The sequence below is a fragment of the Leptinotarsa decemlineata genome, unplaced genomic scaffold (assembly GCF_025532065.1).
Source record: "Leptinotarsa decemlineata unplaced genomic scaffold, Ldec_3_MD MMD2_tig00000505_RagTag_RagTag, whole genome shotgun sequence".
Lineage (NCBI taxonomy): Eukaryota > Metazoa > Arthropoda > Insecta > Coleoptera > Chrysomelidae > Leptinotarsa > Leptinotarsa decemlineata.
The window spans coordinates 10,394,580-10,417,073 of record NW_027412549.1 but is presented as its reverse complement, the minus strand read 5'-3'; the positions used below and the strand labels follow the sequence as shown (position 1 = coordinate 10,417,073).

At 33.5% G+C, this 22,494-nt stretch overlaps 1 protein-coding gene, 1 long non-coding RNA gene and 1 pseudogene across 2 annotated transcripts in view; 1 reads left to right on the top strand and 2 right to left on the bottom strand.

The window, feature by feature from the left end:
* Gfrl (Glial cell line-derived neurotrophic family receptor-like) overlaps positions 1-22,494 on the bottom strand; it is a 498,063-nt gene that overhangs the window by 423,172 nt on the left and 52,397 nt on the right.
* LOC111506375 (NAD-dependent protein deacetylase sirtuin-2-like) lies at positions 15,531-16,449 on the top strand (annotated as a pseudogene).
* On the bottom strand, positions 18,723-21,449 carry LOC141481904 (uncharacterized). The gene is made up of 3 exons (XR_012465233.1): positions 21,058-21,449; positions 20,489-21,004; positions 18,723-19,292 (listed from the first exon to the last, which is right to left on the bottom strand). It is a non-coding gene; the product is annotated as an uncharacterized lncRNA (long non-coding RNA).

The window sequence follows — 22,494 nt, the reverse complement described above, 5'->3', positions numbered from 1 at the left end:
TTTTTTTAATTTTTTAGTGTAACAAATTATAATATAATATTGACTTACCATATGTACTTAATGTACCAACAAACGGTTAATAAACTATTATTATTATTTTCACAAACTACACTTAAACGATTTGATCTCCACTAACTTTAGTTAGTTAAAGTTAGTGGAGATCAAATCGTTTAAGTGTAGTTTGTGAAATTACTATGGATCTTCATCAAGTAACGGCCGAATCAATCAGAATATTATTATTATTATTATTAAAATGATTGGTAAAATAAAAAGTGTAGTAAAGAGAATCAGGGATAAAAACTCAGGTCTAATATCGTATCAGTGCGTAACTCACCAGGCAGGCCTTTTTGGAATACTTAGTGCTACACTGAAATAAGTGATGAACAGCTTGGTCAAGTTGATTAATGATTAATGATATCTTATTCTGTTCTTTAGCACCGACATTTCGAAGAGTATCTTTCTGAGAGCGTTTTCTGACTTACTGCAACACGACAACATGTTCGTTGGCTAAATAAAGGTCAAGTTATTAAAAGTTTCTGACTGATTAAAGAAGAAGTAACCTCCTTCTTGGCGAACTTAGATACGGAGGCAGCCAGAAAGCACAAACAAGCGTAATATGCTGGTCGTGGTTATTTGTAAAGATATTTTGAAATATTCAAATGCGGTCAACACAGAATCACAAGGAAATAGAAAATTAATATGATATCTGATACAAAACGTGTCTGCTTTTCTTCGTCGTAAGCTGGATATCTTTGGAAAAGATATTGCAAGACAAGAATTAATTCATATTCCGACGACTCTTCAATATAAAAAAACTCTGAAAAAGGCATTGCAGTGTATGTAAAATTTCTGTACAATCTTGGGAACGAATTTGCTACAAGATTCCAAGACTTTGCAGAAAAGGGCAAGTTATCTCCGTTTCTTGAATCGTTGTTTGAAATTGATGTAGCAGCAGAATGGACAGATGTGGCTGCCAACGGCATCACTTCAAATAGAGATAATCGATTTGCAAGAAGATGTGTCTTTGCAAATATATAAAACGGTATCCACTGAAAAATTTTGGACTGAAGCAAAATATGAAAATTTCAAGAAACTAGCTATACATTTGGCCACTATGTTTGGTTCGACATATGTATGTGAAACATATTTCTCAAAGAATAATTTTTCAGAAAACAAATATCGTTCGAAATTAACGGACCACCTAGAAGACATACTTCGAATTTGTTCCTATTGAGAACCAAACTATAAAAAACTGGCGCAAGACCGTCGGTGTATTTTCTCACATTCATTTTAGGTGTTGTGTTTCATAATTCAGAATTTTATTTGAAACCAAAATAATTCATAGGTAGCACCTAATTTTTATCAGTTGTTTTTTTCTGGACCTTGTCAAAATTTTCCCACAGTTACCGGACCTCACCTAAAACTACTTGCCGACCCCTGCGTAGACATTGATTCGTAGAAGCTTGCCTTGTGTCGAAATGGTGTAGAAGCAGTGCAGAATACAATGAAAAAGGAAAATTCTAATTTGTCCCTATTGTGAACTGTGAATTGAATATATACCTAGATAGAGAATCGTGATAACAGCAAATATATTATGTCTATTATTAGACTACGGAAACTCAGTTCATTCAATCCACTTACATTTAATAGTACAATAATGTGGTGGAGTGAATTGAACCACAGTCATTAAAGAACTTGTTCTGATAACTATAAAGACTGATAGGTTGGATATTTTGACCTGAACTAGATCTGAACGTTTTATTATTTCAATAAGTATAATGAAATTGAGAAAAAAGACCAAGTGCAATAGATTTTTCTGTTCAGAGAATTTCCATTCTTCCACGTAGTTGATCAAGATAAGACAGAACATTGTAACGCCTACCCCAGTAATGAAAACTTCAATATCCGTCATGGTATAAGGTAAAATAGTTGTTTTCTGTAGGCGTTCTCCAGATTCTAGTGTGTGACAAACCTGATACATTCACAAATTATCATCAGAAATGTATGTTTTCTAAACATGCGTATCTGTACGATCAACAGACTGTTCAGATTTCTCATGAAGTCTGATTAATTATATAAAGTTCAAAAGTGGCCACGAAACAATAATGGCAGGTGCACCCCTACATTAATAATAATAATAATATAATAATATGTTTATTTGTCAATTGTTCACATGCTAATTAATTTACATCGATTATATTTTATATAATATACAAATAAACACAAATAAACACCAACACAGAACATCGCGAAAGCAGAGCTTGTATGCGATGAGACTGCCAAAATTGTTGATTAAAAAATATACGTATTTTATGAAATGTTATTAAAACACATTGTACATAGTGTTTCAATGACAAAACTGAATCAGTGTAATGGATTCTAATATGAATGATGAATAAACACTTTGTTCGATTAGAATGAGAATACAGAACCCAAACTAAATTCGACATAGCCGCAGAAAGATATTTTTATAGAGGTTCATAATAATGTGAAATAAAAGATTATTTTTGATGCTGTAGGTTAGGATACCATTCATTGAATATTTCCAAGATGTCAGTTCATCACCTGAAAATATGCATACATATTTTTCAAAATTAGATATAATCACCAGATTTTGAATTTTGATTTGTCTTCATATGATAATTTTTTTCTCTTCGAAAATATCCTGTATTTGTTCTTTCATTTCATCAATTATGAATACAGCTGATTGAAATCCTAGTATTCGAATGAAAATTCCTGAAATTATTTATTTAAATCAAATGTAATATGGCACCTGAGATGAATAAAACTATTGTGATATTGATATTAACATTAACACTATTTGATGGTAATTTGAAATCGAGCAGAGCTGAACCTAGATAGGTATTAGGTTAGATATGTTTCTCCGAAGCCATGAAATGGAACAAATGAAGGTTAAACGCAAAATATAGTTCAACAGCGATTTTTCTCTTCAAACCGATAAAATAATGAAAAAGTTGAAGGCTAGGCCACCAATAAAGAGCTTAATCAAGCAATTCACTCCAACAATTTAAACACTCCCTTATGGAATATATACGATCACAGAATTATTAGATTAAGATCTGCATCTATTGTTTTCTTTTCATTGTCCATTTTCCCACTAGTACATTTTCTTATTTTCGCATGTTATATCTAATACTATATCTAACATCTAATAATATTATATATTTCGTCTAAAATTTTATTTAATATTCACAATCATATTACCATTTGTATATTAGGATGTCTATTTTGTATAAAGATTATTATTATTATTATTATATTATTATTATATATATTATATATCAATTCATCAAGGAAGAAAAAGTTTAGGTTGAGAATGAACGGAATCTCGACCTTTAGGAACGACGAAAATCGAAATAAATATATCTCAGTTCCATATCACCGATACACTACAACTCATACATCAGAGTCTTTACGGAATTAGATGCAGGAACTGCGATGCAAAATATTATGGACAGACTGAAAGATCTATTGAAATAAGATATAAGGAACACTTAGCTCACCTAAAATATGAAAGATCACAAAAATCAGCAGTAACCCATCATGTTTTGCATGAAAACCATTCCATAGAATTTAGTTCATTGAGATTAGTCAGACAAGCTAACAACAACAGGCATCTACATGCCTGGGAGAGCTTAGAAGTAAGTCAACATAATAATATTATGAATAACAATGGTGGACCAATAGGGGTGGGGGCATAACTGGGACGCGAGTCACGACGGGGCCACCCACACTTACAGGTAACTACGTACATTAGTCGTGTTCTGTTTTAGCCAATAAGAGGGCATTTCGCATCGGCCTTAAGTGTGGCAGTGACCGGCGATTAGAGTGCAAGCGTTTTTTTTTGACGACCAATTCTTTTCTTCGGTGATATTTTATTTAATTTTAAGCGGTTATCAAAATGCGTCTAAAAAGGTATGTATTCAGATTACTACTATATATTTTTTAATATGTATTACTACTTACATCAACTATTGATATGTCTTGTGAAAAATAATTCTGAACATTCATTTTTTTTTTGTTCATTTAAAAGTCTGTTAGATATGTGGGCATAATAGGGAAATGGCTATGGGGCACAATGGGATACCCCGTTGTGCCCCATTCCCATTATGCCCCTGAATGGTCTGTACATTTGATAATATTATAATAATATTGTTTATTTCGTTTTAGGTTTTTAAAAAATGGCACGAACTCACGAAAAGAAAAGTTCCAGAGGCAATTGATTCAGTTTTAAGCAAATCAGCAGGTTACAGAAAGCAGCTCTATTGAACGGTGTTCCACAAATCACATTGGAGCGTCACGTCGCAAAAATAAGGACAGCGAGTTATCTCTCAATTCATCTCCAGGTAACTTTAAACCCGTATTTTCCAAAATGTTAGGTATGTGAAAGATATGGAGAAACAATTATTTGGATTAACAACTGTCATCCTACGACAACTAGCTTATCAGCTCGCAGGAAAAAAATGGTAAGACTCACATTTTCAACAATGTTATAATAATTGCTGGCGTAGATCGGTTCCAAGGCCTAACAAAATAGCCGTGAATGAATTTTATTCGTTGCTTGGGAAAGCTTATGAAAAGTATAATTTAACTGCGACGAGACTGGAATATCATACGTCTCCAGGACAAAGAGTAAAATCATTGCTGAAAAAGGAAGGAATCAAGTAGGCTCCCTTTCTTCTGCAGAACGATGGCAGACGATTACCGTCGGATTATGTTTCAATGCAGCTGAAACTAATGCCTTCTATGCTGATATTTCCTCGACAGAGAATGGAGCAGGAGTTATTTGATCGAGCTCCCCCAGGGAAAACGGCGGAATGCAACGCTCGAGGCTTGATGACAACTAAAACCTTCATGAGCTGGTTGCAACGGTTCGTCAAATATTATAGGGCCCAAATACCTAATCTGGTCTTGTAACTTCTCGAAGGGTACGTAACGCATACGCAAAATATAGAGGTAATTAAAAATGCACGTAAAAATAGTGTTGTTATGCTTTGCCTTTGCCCCCCCCATTGCACCCACACTCTCCAACCCTTGAATGTTGGCTTCATGAAACTATTATGATCATGCTTGTCCTAACTGGTTACGGTCGCACCTAGGGCAAATAATAATAACTTTCCAAATAAGTGAAATTTTTGCATATGGTTATATTCAAGCTGTGATTATTTAGCTGCATCAACAACAGACATACCGTTCACAAATGATGAGCTTGAAACAACTTCTTCAACTGCTGAAATTTAGCAACCACTGTCGCCTCCCCTTGAAAGGGTACCTCTTGAACCTATTTTTCCTAAAATATGGAAACATTCACATCAGAAAACTCTTATCTCAGAGCCTCAGCCTAAACCATCTATATAAGACGAAAATAGCGTTTTCCCATCTCCAATTCAAAGAGTATGTCGAAATTGAACAACTGTCTTATGCATCTATTGTGTTGACTCGAACCCCCAGTTAAGTCTTCGGGGCGTCTTTCTGTGCAGGAATTGATGAGGCAGATTTAGAAGAAATCCACATCTGCTTATTCTGTGACAAATAAAATAGTGTAATCCATACTGTCCCGTATTGGTTACCATATACTGCCCCTACCCGGGACACGATGAAGTGTTCATGAACATTTTGTGAAATTAAAATTAAAAATATTATTTGATTCATTACTTCATCAAATTCGGTACCAAATGAATAATCAAAAAGTAATCAAAGAAATTATTTTTTATTGTTCATTTTTCTTAACGTCCCCATTGTGCCTATTATCTCCTACCAAATAGCTTGTTGAAATGATAATTTCAGTTATCAGATTCACCTAATTAGTAGATAAGGCAACATTGTGAAATTGACTTTAAGAAAATCAAGAAGCAGGGTACCTAGCAGAGGTGTCTAGGGCATAAATGAGGACAACATTGTATGTAGATCAAGTTCTGTCTTCCTCTTGAAGATGATCACTTGGTGATTGAAACACGTGTCAAGGTGTTGAAAACAACGCTTTGGTGTTGGGATAGAACAGCAGTAATATTCATTACTACACCAAAGGCTCTAACAAATGTATCACAAATATATTGTGACTGAATATTGAAACTTTGCATAAATGTTTTCACATAAATTCACAGGTTTGATTTTACATTTCAATTATGACCGTAACAACACCTTAAAGTTCGTCGCCCAATTGTCCGGTATAGCACAGTACGGCTTATCCCGTTCCGTCAAAATACGGATAGGATTGGAACAATGAAAATGAATAGAGTCCGCCGCCGGAAAGGATTCCAGCGGCTGTGACGGACTGGCCAAATAGCGCGTCGCCGGCCAGCATCAACTTGTCCAAATCTGTCTGGGAAGTTTCTGTCTCTCTGTTTTGCTATTTCATCAGTTGACAGCAGAGTGTCAGACGATACCTATGAAAATGGACAAGTAAAAATTGAGTTGCTTGTTAAGGCAGGCTCTAGAATATCCAGAAGTTCTGAAAATTTGTCTGGAGTCATTCTGAAATACTGGCAAAATTTCTCCTCGTCTTCTTTCAGGTCGTTGAAAAGATGATGAAACTTTCCCAGATTTGCCCTCTTTTGATTATTGAGATGTACTCACATACTTCTTTTTGTGACTAATTTCTTCTTCATTCAATAATGCAGCCACTATAATGACTTCTTCTCCGTCAGAACTAGTAGTTCTAGACATTTTTCTGTCACCGCTCGATGTCAACTGAAATTCCCTTGAATTCGAACAGACAGCAATTTCAGTATGCTGGTTATAGCTGGACAAGTGGGCGAAGCCAACGAAAATGGACATACAAGATTGCTTACTTACATATATCGCCACGTTGAAGAAGCACCGAGCAGATGTGAAGTAACACTGGTGATACTTTCAGTAGCTGCCATAAGACTGTGTGTTATTTTAACATTTTTTGAGGATTATTTTCGGACAGTATTACATTGTTTTTGTTTATTTTGATTGAATTTTTATTGAACTATACCAATTAGGTTTCTGAAACATTGAGTTTGTTATTGTGAAAGTCATATTTTTTTGAGCTTTCGGACATTTTTCAAACTGGTGTAACAAGTAGACGCCCCTGGACTGTTATTTTCTTTCGTTTTGAGGTTTGTTTTTTGCCATTGTGGAACTTTTTTTTGTTTTTTTAATATTTTTAAATTAAATTGAGGTAAAAATTGGAAATATTCACATTAAATTGATGGATGTAGCCGTTACTACGTGGTAGGAAATCATAATGAAGAGAGAAATGAAAATATCTGTTTTCTACCACTTTCAACATAGAAAATTCAATTTCTCTTTTCAATATCCACATTTTTGTAAATAATAGTAATAATTGTCTAACCATTAAATAACCTTGTGATTTTCAGTTAAAATGCCTTGTCGTATTTGTGCAGTGTCAACTTGCAGAAACAATCAGTTGACTTTAAAGAAAAGTGGTGTTACTAATGTAATATTTCACTCTTTTCCTATTGTTAAGGATATGGTTTCCACAACTTTGCAAAAAAAAATGGATTCGTCGCTGCAGAAGAGGGGATAAATTCACTCTCAAAAATGGATTTTCTCAAATCAGAAGCAGTGGTTCAAATGAAATTGAAATTAACGCAGACACGATTTTAGAGCAGACAATAGGATCAAATTGCAGAAGCTCATTTTCATCTAGTAGTTCTGATATGTCTACAAACATTCTTTCAACTTCGAATACAAATATTCCAGAAATAACAGATGACTCTTTAGAATATATTGCTGGATACTTTGCTAAGAAGCATAAAAATGATCTACCTGGTTTGGGCGATTAAACTTATTGAACCCACAGATAATTGGTTAGAACAAGTTTTTCGAAAAACATCATTTAAATGGATTTAGAAAAGGGCCGGGACTTGTGAAAACTCTTCCAAAAAGAATTGTAAATATTATTTCTGAATTTTTCAGACTGAGAACAATTTTATCAGAATCTATCTGTTTCAAATCTGTTTATCCGTTAATCAGCTGTCGCCCTCATACGAACGACAACTCTCAGAAGTTGAGAAATTTGTACGAGCTAAGGACTAACGAGGTCTCACCTTTTAACGTGTGATTCCTAACACGGAAAGAAATATAATAAATTAAAGGCCGACGAAAATAGGTCACTTGAAAGAAAAAATTTAAACAATTCTTATAATAGAAAAAAATCGAAAATTAAATAAAGTAATACATTAGTCCTTCAAATTCATTTTTCTACATTCATGCAAAAAAAATTATATGAAATATATTTAGTGGATGAAGTAGTTCCTTTTTGCTCTAATGTAGTATTATAATATATTAATAGATAATATATTAAATTATCACTTCCTTAATAAAAAATAAAAACCGTATCATGTATTTTTTGTCAGATAAATAAAAGAAGTTGTTACACCTATAAACAATTCATTACTTATATATTTTTGATTATCTAGCGTTTATTATAAAAGATGGAACAAAAAAGTTATAAAAAAAATTTTTAGGTAATACTATTTAATCCTATACAAAAATAATATTCTAATGAGGGATTTACTTGAAATGTGTTTATTTTAATTTAAAAACACGATATATTTCAACAATTGGGGAATACGAGTTGAGCCCTGTTCATATATTCAAATATTGTGTCTTCAATAACTCTAACTTGATTGATGACCCATTCATTTCGTAGAGATTATATTGAATATAGGTATCGGTTTCAAGTCTTGAGAATGGTTTAACAAATCGAAACCGGTCGAAACAAATCAAAAACTTAGTAGAAATCAGACAAAAGTTATTTTCTTCATCCTTTATTCTTTGATAATTGTATTTCTGATGAAATCGACCTATACTCGATGAAAATCATTAAGGTAGTCAACAAACACTATAAGTGTAGAAACGCCCGAAGAAGTATTCGTATAGCGAAACATCTGATGCGTTCTTTTGAAACTATTTATGGAAAATCTCACAACGTAATGTTTCTTGAATATTTCATGATTGTACTTTAAAATTTATGTTCTTGTTGAAAATTTCATATTTTTTCTTATATCGATGAACTCTGCTGAGAATATTTCAGAAAATAATTTTTACAAATACCACTCGACCTGAAAATTTTCTGAGATGAAGGTACAATTTTGCAAACTCAAAATTTGTTGTTTTAGAGCAATACCAATCGGACAACCAACAATAAATAAATACACTCCTCCTACTGACTCTTGGTTGTATCCCCTGGTTGATCCCTTGGTATTGCTTGATAACTAAGTTTTCGAGAAAAAATAAAAATTCATAAATGAAATGTTTGGTCTTGTGTTACTTACATACATCTTTTGCCGCAGGGCACAATATTTTCATATATTTGCTGCGTCATATTTTTGTGACAAAGATATTCGTCTTATCTATAATAGCAAACGTGGTACGAAGAAATATATAGAAATTTTTTTAATAATCTCAAAAATCCAGCACAAATTAAAATATAACACAATCTGATATCTTCTTCTTATCTGATATCTTATCTTCTCATATCTTTTTTAATTCCCTCGCAACCTTCACCGCCTCTCTCAAACGGTCATATTATCACTATTTTCATATTTAACTATTGTAATATGCACTGCACTGAATTTTTCATAACACGATATTGCATATTATTTTTATAACAATTGAATTATTTATTGTTATTTTCACCTCATCATTTAGGAATACTCTTTTTGGGTTTGTTCCGTTTTGTATTTCACTGAAAATAAATAAATGAATATTATACATGTTAGGGCTAGGATAGATGAAGAATGCGATATTTTCCCAGTTTATACTTTTCCTGAGATACATATTTAGAATCGGTTCGCATTCGAAGTTGAACAATTCAGTTCAAACAATTCAGTCCAATTAGAAAGGAAGGGTTATTTCCTTAATTACTATTTTCTTATTGGATATTTGCCCTTTGCTATGTTCCTGTCTAGCCAGTTTAATGGGGTCTTGATGCAGTTTCTGCGGAAGCAACTATTGGCCTCGACTTAGTATGAATCTTTTGCACTAATTCGAAATTAATCAGGCGTTTCCTCAAATTGGATAACCTCGAGCTCGGTAATCGATTCGTAACTTTATATGCTACCGAAAGCATTTGTGATTATTCTATATGTTTCGTGTGTTCCTCGAACAAGAGTATCAGACAATATAGTGAATCAAACGTCAAGTTCGAGAGGTCAATATTCAACAAAAAACATTATGAAAATGAATATGTCAAAATTTCCAAATTTTGAAACATTCATCTGTTCCAAAGTACCTAAACCGTTGGTTCTGGTAAATGCCTGCCGGAAAACAACTACTTACCCGGTTAACCCCACGATGGACATTGAATTATATCGGACAGACATTAGTTTTGCAGAGATTAGTCTGGCAGATGTTTCTCATTCATCCAGTAGCAGGAACATACTGAAATCAGCCGAATAGATCACCTGCAGACCGATTCTCTCAATAGTGCAGGAAAGATCCGACTCAAGCAGCAGTGTACCTGGTACTCGATTGATTTCAACGCGGATCCACTGCATATACCAATAATATCACGCTGGACATTGAATTTTATCTTGCAGATGTTTTTAGTTCTTCGAGCAGCAGGACTATGCTGAAATCGGTCAAGTAGATCACCTTGAATTTATATTTCAATGTTCCATTCGCAAATATTACGTGAATAGTAGAAAATTACGTGAGGAAAGAGAAGAAATATTTCTGCAATACTTGAATATCTGCTTGGAAATTTGAAATAACAAGGATCAGTTTTATAGGACAGCAGACTCATGAAATGACTGAAACGTAAAATCAATAATATTGGGACTGATATATTCGTTTAAGTGAAACAAGTGAATACATACTACTTCATGAAAAAAAATCTCAAGACGATTAGATTAACAAACAATACTGACCAATCCAGTTGAAACAAACCACCATGAAAAAATAATTTGATATTGGGAATATGAATGGCGAAACACGTTAACTTCAGTTTTTAGATATTTTTTTCGAAGACAGAGCACAAGCACTACAGGAAAATTCTCAAGGCACACACATGGAGAATCAAGAGCAAAAGCTCTTGATTCTCCATGTTTTTCGATTGCGTTATTCCAAATATGGGTGTCATAAGATAGAAGGTTGCCTGTTGATCTTCGTTTTCGAAAGTCATATTGATTCCCGCTCAAGATGTTGAAGTCTCCCAAATATTTTAGGATATGGTGGTTCACGACTTTCTTCATGATTTTCGATGACACTGATAGTGGAGCGACTGGTCTACTGTTATTTGAAAGATATTTCTTGCCCTTTTTGGGAAAATTATGAACGCAAGTAATTTTCAAACAGGAAGGAATAATTCTTTTCTTGTGAGACAGGTTGAAAAGTCTGCAAAATACTGGTGCGAGTTCATTTGCGCCCTTTTTAAGAACGATGACGGGGACTTCATCAGGACCAGATGCTTTTTTTCAAAATTCGCCTGACTAGATGTCGAAAAGTAATTTCCGGCATCGTGGATTCTAGTGTGGAAATAGTGGGTGGTGCCTTTCCCAGAGAATCGACTGTGGAGTGGAACGCAAATTGTTCAGCTAGTAGATTGTAGAAGAACGATGACGGGGACTTCATCAGGACCAGATGCCTTTTTTCAAAATTTGCCTGACTAGATGTCGAAAAGTAATTTCAGGCATCGTGGATTCTAGTGTGGAAATAGTGGGTGGTGCCTTTCCCAGAGAATCGACTGTGGGGTGGGACGCAAATTGTTCAGCTAGTAGATTGTTTTTACTATGGATGTTGTTGCGAATGAAAAATCCGCTTGTATTAGTTTGATTTTCTGAAGTTCTGAGTAACAGCTTTAGCCACCGATCAGAAGGATCCAGACCCGTTGGAATTGGCAAGCAATTTATCCTCAATTCTCTGGTTGTGAAGTTCTTTGCTTCCATTTATCCTAACTTTGCAGCTGCTGCGAGCATTCTTAAGTGAAAATAAACCCTTTCTCAGCCATATCAATCTCTCTCAATTTCCATATATCAAACCCCATATATCAAAAATCACAAATACAGCACTTTATTTGAAAGATATTTCAATTACGTATCCATCATTTTTGATATTAGAACGCCAAGCGATATAAAATTCTTGAGTAAATTCATATTTATTTGTGAACCAGAACTTATGATGCACTCTTTGGGACCTTTGGTGTAGTAATGAATATTACTGGAGTTTTTTCCCAATACCAAATCGTTATTTTCAACACCTCGACACGTGTATTGAAAGTGTTTTAATCTTCCTCTTTGAAGATGATCACTTGGTGATTGAAACACGTGTCGAGGTGTTAAAAATAACGATTTGGTGTTGGGAAAAAACTCCAGTAATATTCATTGTGAACCAGAAAGTGAAACTGAACTGAAAAATCAATTTTATGAAATATTCAAACTGATCACCATTAACTTACATACAATGATATTATATGTAATAATGACACAATAATTAACGAGCTTTTTGTTTGCTGGTCAGGCCCTGAAGTCGAAGCTCCCAGCCATTCGGAGGGCGTGTTAGTATCCTTAACCAATGACCACTTTCAATAATTTTGAAATGAATTGTCATTGGACCCTAAAATCCTGTGCTCTGAGCAGACGTAGCGAACCAAGAATGACAGCCTTCTATATTCATCAGCCTAAGATTTCTGCCATTTGCAAAACAATATTATCTGAAGGTTATGCGACTAATAAGTTAGTAAGCCGGTATTATCTCAATATACTATCTTAGGATATTACCAAATCAATTATCGATCAGTTGGTCATTATGAGATCTGTTCTGTTAACAAACGAACAATTATCAAAAAGTACTCTTGTAAAAAAGTGAAAACAATTACCTAAATTTCAATATCCCAGTTATGAAATTTTCTTCATTTTTGACTAACAAAATAATGAATGGTAGCCTGTGCAGGGGCTTAATTTGCAAAAATTCCATTCATTCATGATTGAGATTGGGTGGAAATGAGGTCCGTAATACGTCAGATGATATTTTTTCCAGCAATAACTGGATCTAGATATTACGATATTGTGTAGTGGAAATATTATTGATCAACCTAAATATTTGAACATATTCACTGCCCAACTTAATCACTGATCTGCAACAATAAAAATAAAAATTATTGAATTCATGCTAGTAGAATAGATAATTAAAATAATTTTTCAAGGGGTATCAGTCCTCTCCCTTATTTGTTTGGTACACACTAAGCCTCTGTTTCAAGTCTGAAGATAGGGATCTCTCATCACTTCATGATGATCCGTTTCTAATTTAAAGCGTTTTCATATACACATTTTGAAATAACTATATTTTGTTTTCAATGAGTCAAACAGTACATTTGGAATAGTAAAGCGTGTTCATTTGATTTTATCAAAACGTGGAGAAAATTCTTCCCAATTATTTCAATTCAATATCTTCTCTGAATCGCCCTATGAATCATTAACGATTTCTCCAGCCCCATCCTTTTGAACAGGAAATGTTTTTAGGATATTGAAGAAATACTGGATATCAAAACCGTTCGACTCAATAAACTCTGAACTTTTCGATTTCAATTTGTTACTGCGGTTTGTTCGGGTATATCAAATTCACAAGCTTATTGAATTACAACTCGATTCAACTTGTAATTGACTGGATATAAATGTCTGGATTTTCTGGGAATAATTACATTGCGGGTTACATTTTGTATTTACTGCTTTCAGAAGATGAGCGTGACTGTTGAAATCGAGTATGTTATGCGAGGTTAAAACCTGACTACATTTTATCCTCATAACTCGATTTCAGTTTCATCTGTTCAACCTATTTTCATTTATCAGATTGTTACATCGCAGTCGTTATTATATGCGCGCTACAGGGTTACTACGATGGTATACACTTTAGATTCAAAAAATATAATGATTTATCTTCTTTATGTAAGAGCTTCCATTTTCACTTCTTTGTGGTTTGAGATAGCATATAGAGTGTTTACTGTTTGTCATATGAAAAAGTTAATATGGGATTGTATAATTTTTTCACAAATTTGATGTTTCATTTTGAGCCCTTCCCTGTGTATCAGATATCCGATAATATTCCTGTACTTTTTTCGCCTTTCCAGCTCCACTTCTTTTATTGACATCATATTTTTAGAACCTTAATGTTTTGCGTCTGCTAACTGGTTTGACTCCTATCAATCATTGCGTTTGGCATTCTGTAGACGAGTCTTAGTCATTTCAGTTGTTCTTGGAATGTTTACCCTATCGATCACATTGCTGCTCGTTGTTATATCTCGTTTTGAGTTTCCTCTTCCTTCATTTTTTTTTAAATTTACTGTAACCTCAACTTTGATTTATTATTTATCAGGATATGATTTCACACGATATATGAGAGTCTATTTCAAAATACTTCTTCACGGGCTTATGTTCAGGCATGTTCAAGAATATTAGGATATCTCGATTAGTACTGTTTTTTGTCCCTGTAAAATTAATTTTAATGTGTTGTATTTTTCTGCCACCAACATACGTCAGTTATGTAATTTTTCATGTGATCTGTGTTTGACGTATTTCCACCAGATCGTTCTGTAACACCGTTCATACTATTCTTCTAACTGATGAACAACTATATCATAAAATTCAATCAAATCAGGTGATGGAAATATCTAATATCACGAAATTTTGTGACCTCAATTCTGGATGGGATCATTTAAACATATTGAAACAATGAGAAGAGAGTAGCTAAAATTTCATGTGAAAAAATAAATGTTGTACCAGTAAAAAATGTTTTTTCAGTTAAATCATTCAAAAACTCAATATTCTATATTTAAATGAAGAATGGCAACGAATACATTATTGAAACCAATTAAAAAACGTTAAAATGTAATTAGGAAGTTCAAATTGGAGCTGAATTAAAAGGAGCCTACAATCACGTTGCAATAAACAAAGAATATTAGTTTTGAAAAAAAATGTCATTGCTACAATTCGGTGCACGGCAATGTTGATGATTATTATTTCTATTAATGATATTTTTTATCATAAAAGTTCCAATTGTGATAATATTTCAAACTTCAATTATATAATGAAGATTGTGTCATCATTTCAACCTTCAAAATATTTTTTTATTTCAAATCAAAGACTGGATGCATACGTTATGACCGTCATAATTATTTCTTGAAATTTCACATAACATTCGAACAATTTGAATTAATAGTAGTTAGTAACTTGTTGATGATGATATATTATTCAAATAAATATCTGGAGGATTTCACTCAATTTTTTTCCAACACAATTGTTAGTTTTCTTTGAGTTCAGGAAGATAATTCAAAAACATAATGACATCGACTGAATTATTGGCCTGTCTTGTACGCTTCTACATTAAATGAATAATTACATTCCAAAGTATTGAATTTTTTCAATAACTCCTTTTGTTCACATTCGGAAAATTTCAGAACAGTCGTTCTTTTCTATATTGTATATACATAAAGGTGGAAAATGAGTAAAATGAATTAGGGTCAATGTTGAATTGAATAAACACATTTTTTTCTTAGAATTAAATGATTACTCAATTTCACTATGTCCTCAGGATATAAAGTTGCGGATGATGCGTTGGCTGGGTCAATTTCTAGTTCTAGTGATAGTACAGCTGGAATGACTATGGATCATTTACGACGATACCTAGCCGAGAAGCTAGGGTCTTACGATAAAGAAGAAGACCAGGCAGATTCAGAAAAAGTGAAGGTATTAGATAATGTTAGTGTAGATGGTGTTATCGATTATATAAATAATAGAAACTGTAAAATCATCATCACGATGGCTGGAGCTGGAATATCAACTTCTGCTGGTATTTCAGATTTTCGATCCACCACAATCTGCAGAAATATAAGTTACCTCACCCACAAGCAATTTTTGAGCTATATTTTTTCCTGGAAAATTCAAAATCTTTTTTTGTTGGCTAAGGTATTATATCCTGGTACATTCAAATCCATAATTTCCCACTATTTCATAAAAATGTTACATGATAAATGCCCTGGAATTGTAAAACCAGAGTGTTTTTCGGAGAATATATTTACCAACTAAATTTCACACTCTACTTGATGAAGACTTCAAAAAGTTTATTATTATTTTAGGATCTTCTCTAGTTGTTCAGCCATGTGTATCTTTAGCAGACAGCGTATCATCAAATATACCCAGATTGTTGATGAACCGGGAAAAGGCCAGCCATCGTTCCGGAGTAATGGCTCTGCTTGGTATTGGTGGAGGAATGTACGTTGACTCTGAGGATAACTTTACAGATGTGTTATGACTGGGAGATTGTGATGAAGGTTGTGGACTTCTGGCAGATAAGTTAGGATGGGGTGATAAATTGAGAGAATTGTATGAAAAAGAACATGAAAGGATTCAGAACGAGGCTGAGAAGAAAAAAAATGAAGTCAAGGAGAAAAAGTATGAAAAAAAGGAAAAGTTGGGAGAGGAGGTACACCAAAAACTTTGAATGAGATTAAAAAACATTTTGAGTCAAAAACGTTATATTATGAGTTACAAATAAATAAAATCGTTGATATTGAAAAAAAAGTATTTACAGTATTCATTGAATGTGAAATATCTACCATACTTTTCCTCATTGAATGAACCACTATTGCGAATACAGACTCGATCTATATGAGACAATGGATAATTACTATGTATCGTCTGATCAGTGATGAGAGTCGCCTCTCGATTATCCGATGCAGTAAAAATATTTTCAAATAAGAGATCCCAAAATCACTCGCACTCGCAGGGGTGAGTGCCCTATCGGGGTCTTCTGCGACCTCAGTGAAGCATTCGATTGTATTAATCACGAAAATCTTTACATAAATCTCCATAATATTGGCATACAAGGAAATGCACTTAACTGGTTGCAAACGTTTGTCTCAAGACGGAAGCAATATGTCAGTATCATCAATGATAATGATGATGTGAGATAGTTATATACATCCAATTATGTAGATATTGATTTAGGTGTCCCCCAGGGATCAGTGTTGGGCCCTATACTTTTTTTATTATATGTAAATAATATGGAATTTCATCTCTACACATGCTCTTTTTACACTAAATGCAGATGACATCACTGGTTATATCAGATAAAATAGATCAAAATCTACAAACCAATGGTAACTCAATCCTGCAAAAAATGAACACCTGATTCAGGGAAAATTACCTACATTTGAATAATCAAAAAACACGTTTAATAAGATTTCATGCTAAACAAAAAGAAATTGTCAGTTTCAACTTGAGAATTGAAGATGATAAAATTTCATCATGCTCTACGGTGGAGTTTTCAGGTGTACACGACGAATCGCGTCGTCGGTGTGGTATCACTTTCTGGGGAGCTTCCTCTTCATGCAAAGATGTTTTTGTCGCCCAGAAGAAGATTGTAAGATGTATAGCAGGGACTCAAGAAGTACAAGCTGCGAAAGCTTTTTTTTAAATTTTGAAATACTAACATTATTGCCATGCAATGATTGAATAATAAAATGAAAAATTCAATGAATGTATTACTCTCAGTGAATTATCTTATTATTAGTTTTACTTTTGAGCTCTTTTCTGACTAATCCTACACAATGTCCCTTTTTGATTGTCTTACAGGATGATAAAAATTATTATTATTATTTTTTCTTCACCGTAGTGTGCGTTGGTCAGGCCCTATCCCCCGAAGCCCCGATATATTCGGGAGGGCGCGCTAGCATTATCAACCAACGACCACTCCCCACACCGTGAGGTAAGTGATCATTGGGTCCAAGAATCATGTGTCCTGAGCAAGCGCAGTGAGCCAAGAATGACAGCCTCCTGCATCTGTCCGGCTGAAATTTCTGCCTTAGTGCGGCAAGCCGGTATCATTTTGAGATTCGAGATTGGAGAGGGCATCATTCTACCAAGGACTCCAATAATCAGAACAACTATCTTGACAGAGTGATCTGGATAGAGTCTGCGGAGTTCGTGAAAATCTGGATGTGTTATCCATTTTTCCTATTATTGTTATTATTATCATTTTTTCACCGTAGAGTGGATAGAGTCTGCGGAATTCAAAGAGAAAATTTCGATATTTTATCCGTTTTTCCTCTTCTTTTCTGACGATATTCGTCTCGCCAGGAGTTGAAAACTCCACGACAAATATCGTTTTGCTCTGGTGGTCGAGAACGACTATATTATTATAATCATTAGTATTATTATAAAATCAATTCATTACAATCTTGTTCGTTTTCCTTCCGAAGGCGTCAGAATTCATATGGAATATAGAGCACCAACTGATTTCTGAAAAACTGCAGCTAAGTAACAACAGAAAAATTCTCTATTATGAAATATAGTATTACAAAGTTGGTGTACATCCCTTAAAGGACTTCTGTATACAATATTCGAAATATAGGTCACAAAGTATATTTGCCAAATTGATAAACAGAACTATAGTGAGTTCCCAAAGCGATGTTTCGCAAAACTCTCTTGAGACTGCATTCAGGACGTAGAATCATAAAGCACCCCCTCAGAGAAACAGTATCTAGAGACGACTGCAAACAACAACTCAATTAACGATAAACTTGGTAAGTGGATCTTAGCAGACCCAAAATTAATGCCATTGTCTCAAATATCTCTGCGACATCAATGACAAACATTTTCTTCAAGACAGACACTGTTTCTGAAGAAACACTGATAACGTATCCATAAGAAAAAAGTGTCATTCTTAGGGTTATCTTTCTATCAGTAAATTAAATACTTTGTAGTACAGTGAAAAGCTGATATGAGTCAACAAAATCTGATAAGCAGAATAATTGGGTTTTAACCAATATACAGAAAACAAGGCATATGAACGAGGATATATAAAAAATGACGACATTACCAAATTTGTTCAGTTAAGAAATGAATTGCTAACAAAAATTCAATATGAGATATGCAATGAAATGGAATATATAAGAAGGGGTTACATGTTAACAGTAAATTATAAGGTATTAATACCTGTTCGAAATTTTTGAGAATGAGATACCAATATACTTTGCAAAATGATGAAAAGACGAGAAAAAATCAAAATAAAACATAAATGATGGCAAAGAATCACCAAACCAGCTAGTTATATTGCTTCGATATAAAATTCATATATTTGTCTGTGATCAGAAATTGATTTATATTTTCCACATCCTATTTTCCAAAATATATTCACCTTCAAGCCTGATGTTCGATTCATTTTGCTGTTTGGATGTTTACTTTCGGATGAATTTTCGACAATTCTAAATTCTCTTCATATTGAAGGTTTTTATTTGATACTTCTTGGGGTTTACCACCTCTATTCAATCTTCATCTTATAGTCTGAAATAATGAACGTCCAAAATATTAGAATTATTTCAAGAGGATTATCTACAGATCACATGAAAGAAAATCATTCATCTGAATAAATATACTTTCATGAAAAACGGTGAATACTAAATATAAACCTTGAAGACTGATGAATATCTCTGACAATAAAATAAACAAGAATATGATGGTGATGGAGAAAGCAGAAATAAAAATTGAACAAGGTGTCCAAATACCAAATAATAAATAATCAAAACTAGAGAAGGAGAGAAGCATCATTTTCCTTCAATGAAACTCGGGAGAGTACCTTTCAAAATCACAAAATCTGTGTTTGAACTCATGAGATGGAAAAGCAAACCACAGCATCACCCACTAAATGAAACAACTAGTGCTGTAGTGCTGTGTGTGGTTAGTCATCACATGACACATTCTTCTAAGGAATGCTAGATGAGTCTTTTATAGATTCCCAGGAACGAATTTTCAGTTTTAAAGTTAAATAATCGTCAGGATTCAAATCTGTACCCAATATGTTTGTGGTATCGAGTTACAGCAGCTGCCCATTTGATGAAATGGAATTGCAAAAGTAAATAAATCCAATGGAATCCCAGTCAACCAAATTCTAAACATGTAAAAAATCAAAATCCAAAATGTTCAATGCAAGCTCTTGAGAAATTGAAAAAAAAAATTAAAATTATAAAACCAAAAACTAAAATTCAACGACAGAATATTTTTTCAGGGAGAAAGGAATATATATTTAAAGTTTAGGTCATTTTAAATGCCTTGATTGATTTTTCGGCAGCTTAAAAACTCTTAATAACGGTTAGTCCAATAATCTGGGTCGAATGTTACTATTGAATAACATATTCGTTGATTCTTAACTTTGAATAAATTTCATGACGGAATCATGAAGGACTTCTGCGAAAAATAATTGTCAGATGTTCTTCCTGAAGTAAATTACTCAGAATGGAAATTGTTTGATTTGATTTTGACCTTTGGCAAAGGTACTCACTCACAAGAAGAGTGACATTGCCTCTCAGTTTCGGTAACGAAATGATGTGGTCATCGATAATTCAATATGAAAATTGTTTTTTTTTAATTGTTATACAACAATAATAATTTCTGTTACGTCTTCTTCACGTATCTCTTCCCAAAGAATCGAAAACTTTCATGAAGAATATCTTATATACATCAAATATTACTGTGAAACTCACCCATTCTGATCCAGAGTAGTAATCCACCTCAGAAATCTACAAAATTGTGTTTTTTTGGCAAACAGACAAAATTATAGAACGAGCCGTATTAGGCTAGGTAAAATTGTTTCCATTTGATAATTATTTGATAGCATTATTGGCAATTTGATTTTTTTCAGGTGAATTGTCTATATATCCTTCAGCGATATTGGTAGACTTTCAGCCACCGGATCTCTTCAAATTTGTGATTCCATCATTAGTGAATAACGTCACGAAAGTACGACGAATCCTATGCCTTGTTAGTTCAAGGATTGAGCGAATTTGAAAATTCTGCGATTCTCAGTTTGAGATCCCTTAAACTGTGGATATCAATAGGCTGTATCACGAATTCACGAATAATCTGTCATGGGATGGCCGTGAAGATAAAAATTGCCTATACGAACGCAAGTTCTCTGATCCAATTACATTAAAAGTTCTCTCAATATTTTCTTTTCAACTGCACCTATCGACTAACCCAATAATTTTTGATACCTGAAACTGAAGCAAATTATGTTGATATTTTCATATCCTACAATCGTAACGTTCAGCACATTCAGTAATGGATATTTTTCACTATGTTCAAGGCTTCCAATTCATTCACACTACAACCAACATTTTTCCTTTCAAGAAATCCGATAACATTTGGGAATGTGGCTATTTTTACATTTTTCTTCTCTGAAATGGTAATTTCCATGATAAAGGAGTTGATAGTTTCAGATTTTTGCGTCAAATGAGCTTAAATTACATCCTCTGTAATTGTTTTGCATTTCGTGAAAAAGTCATAGACGTTTTCGGAACTGGACTAACATTTTTCGGATATTTTCAGGCAGTGCAGCACCTGCTGCATTGAAAATTTCGAGGGGTACATTTTCGAATTCAATATTGCTTCTACTTTCTATAGTTTATTGGGATGATTGCAAATTAGCAAACTTTCAAAAATCAACAAATGTCATGTCAAATAGCTGTCAGTCGTTATTTCGCTACTATGATATGATCTGCGATTATCAAAACCACATCTATCAAGATTGGAAAATTTCAGTAAGGAAAATGAATGCAATTTCAATTGTTTCATGACGATTTTTCCAAATCAGTATACTATGAAGTTACCTGTTGGATATTTTGTATTCATCAATCTCATGAATCTTCACTAAGATGCAAAAGATAACTTTGGAACTAATTCCAATAGTGATTTTGTTAATCAACCGCCAGGTACTTCCACACCTTATAATAAATAATTGTCGATTTCACAGTATGTAAGAGTATATAAAAATACCCATTTGAATGTGAGTATAATATCCTGTACTTATAATCTGAGTGGTTGTATATTCAAAAAAAACTAATTCTTTCAATAGCTCCTTATATTTCGGGTTTTAATGAAACTTCTGATTGTTCTGATTGTTCATTGAACGTTGGTAAAAATTGCAACACTTTTTATTTATTCCCTGAAAATGAAATTATGAAAAAAATTGTTTCTTTCTTGCCTCTGATAATCAGATGTTTTCTGAGTCCGTTATTAACGAAGCTATTGTTTGAATTATTTATACCGGGTTTTTGAAGAATTGGTGTTTTCGAAAAAAACCTCTTCTATACGTACTGAATCAGTCGTGAAAAAATAAATGTCTGAAACTTGGTTCGAAAGTTTTCTCCCAAGATATTTCTCCATTCAACTCGGAATGATTTCCATACAGAGTATTCACAAATGACAGATGAAGTTTTCGAACATCATGATGAATGTTTTCTAATTTCCTCTAGAATGACGTATGTTGTTTCTGTACCAAAAATTAAAAGTTTTTAAATGAATAAAGATTTCAGTTCGTTGTTTTGGTACTTCATATTCACCGTATGACCACGTGGTAAGAACTGTTGCTGCACTACGCTACGATCATCAAAGAAAACAGTCAGCAAAACCTTGACATTTGATCGTACTGGGCTTGTTTTTTTTTGCTTTGTCTCTCCTGAGCTCTTTCATTGGGATAATCGGACTTTGG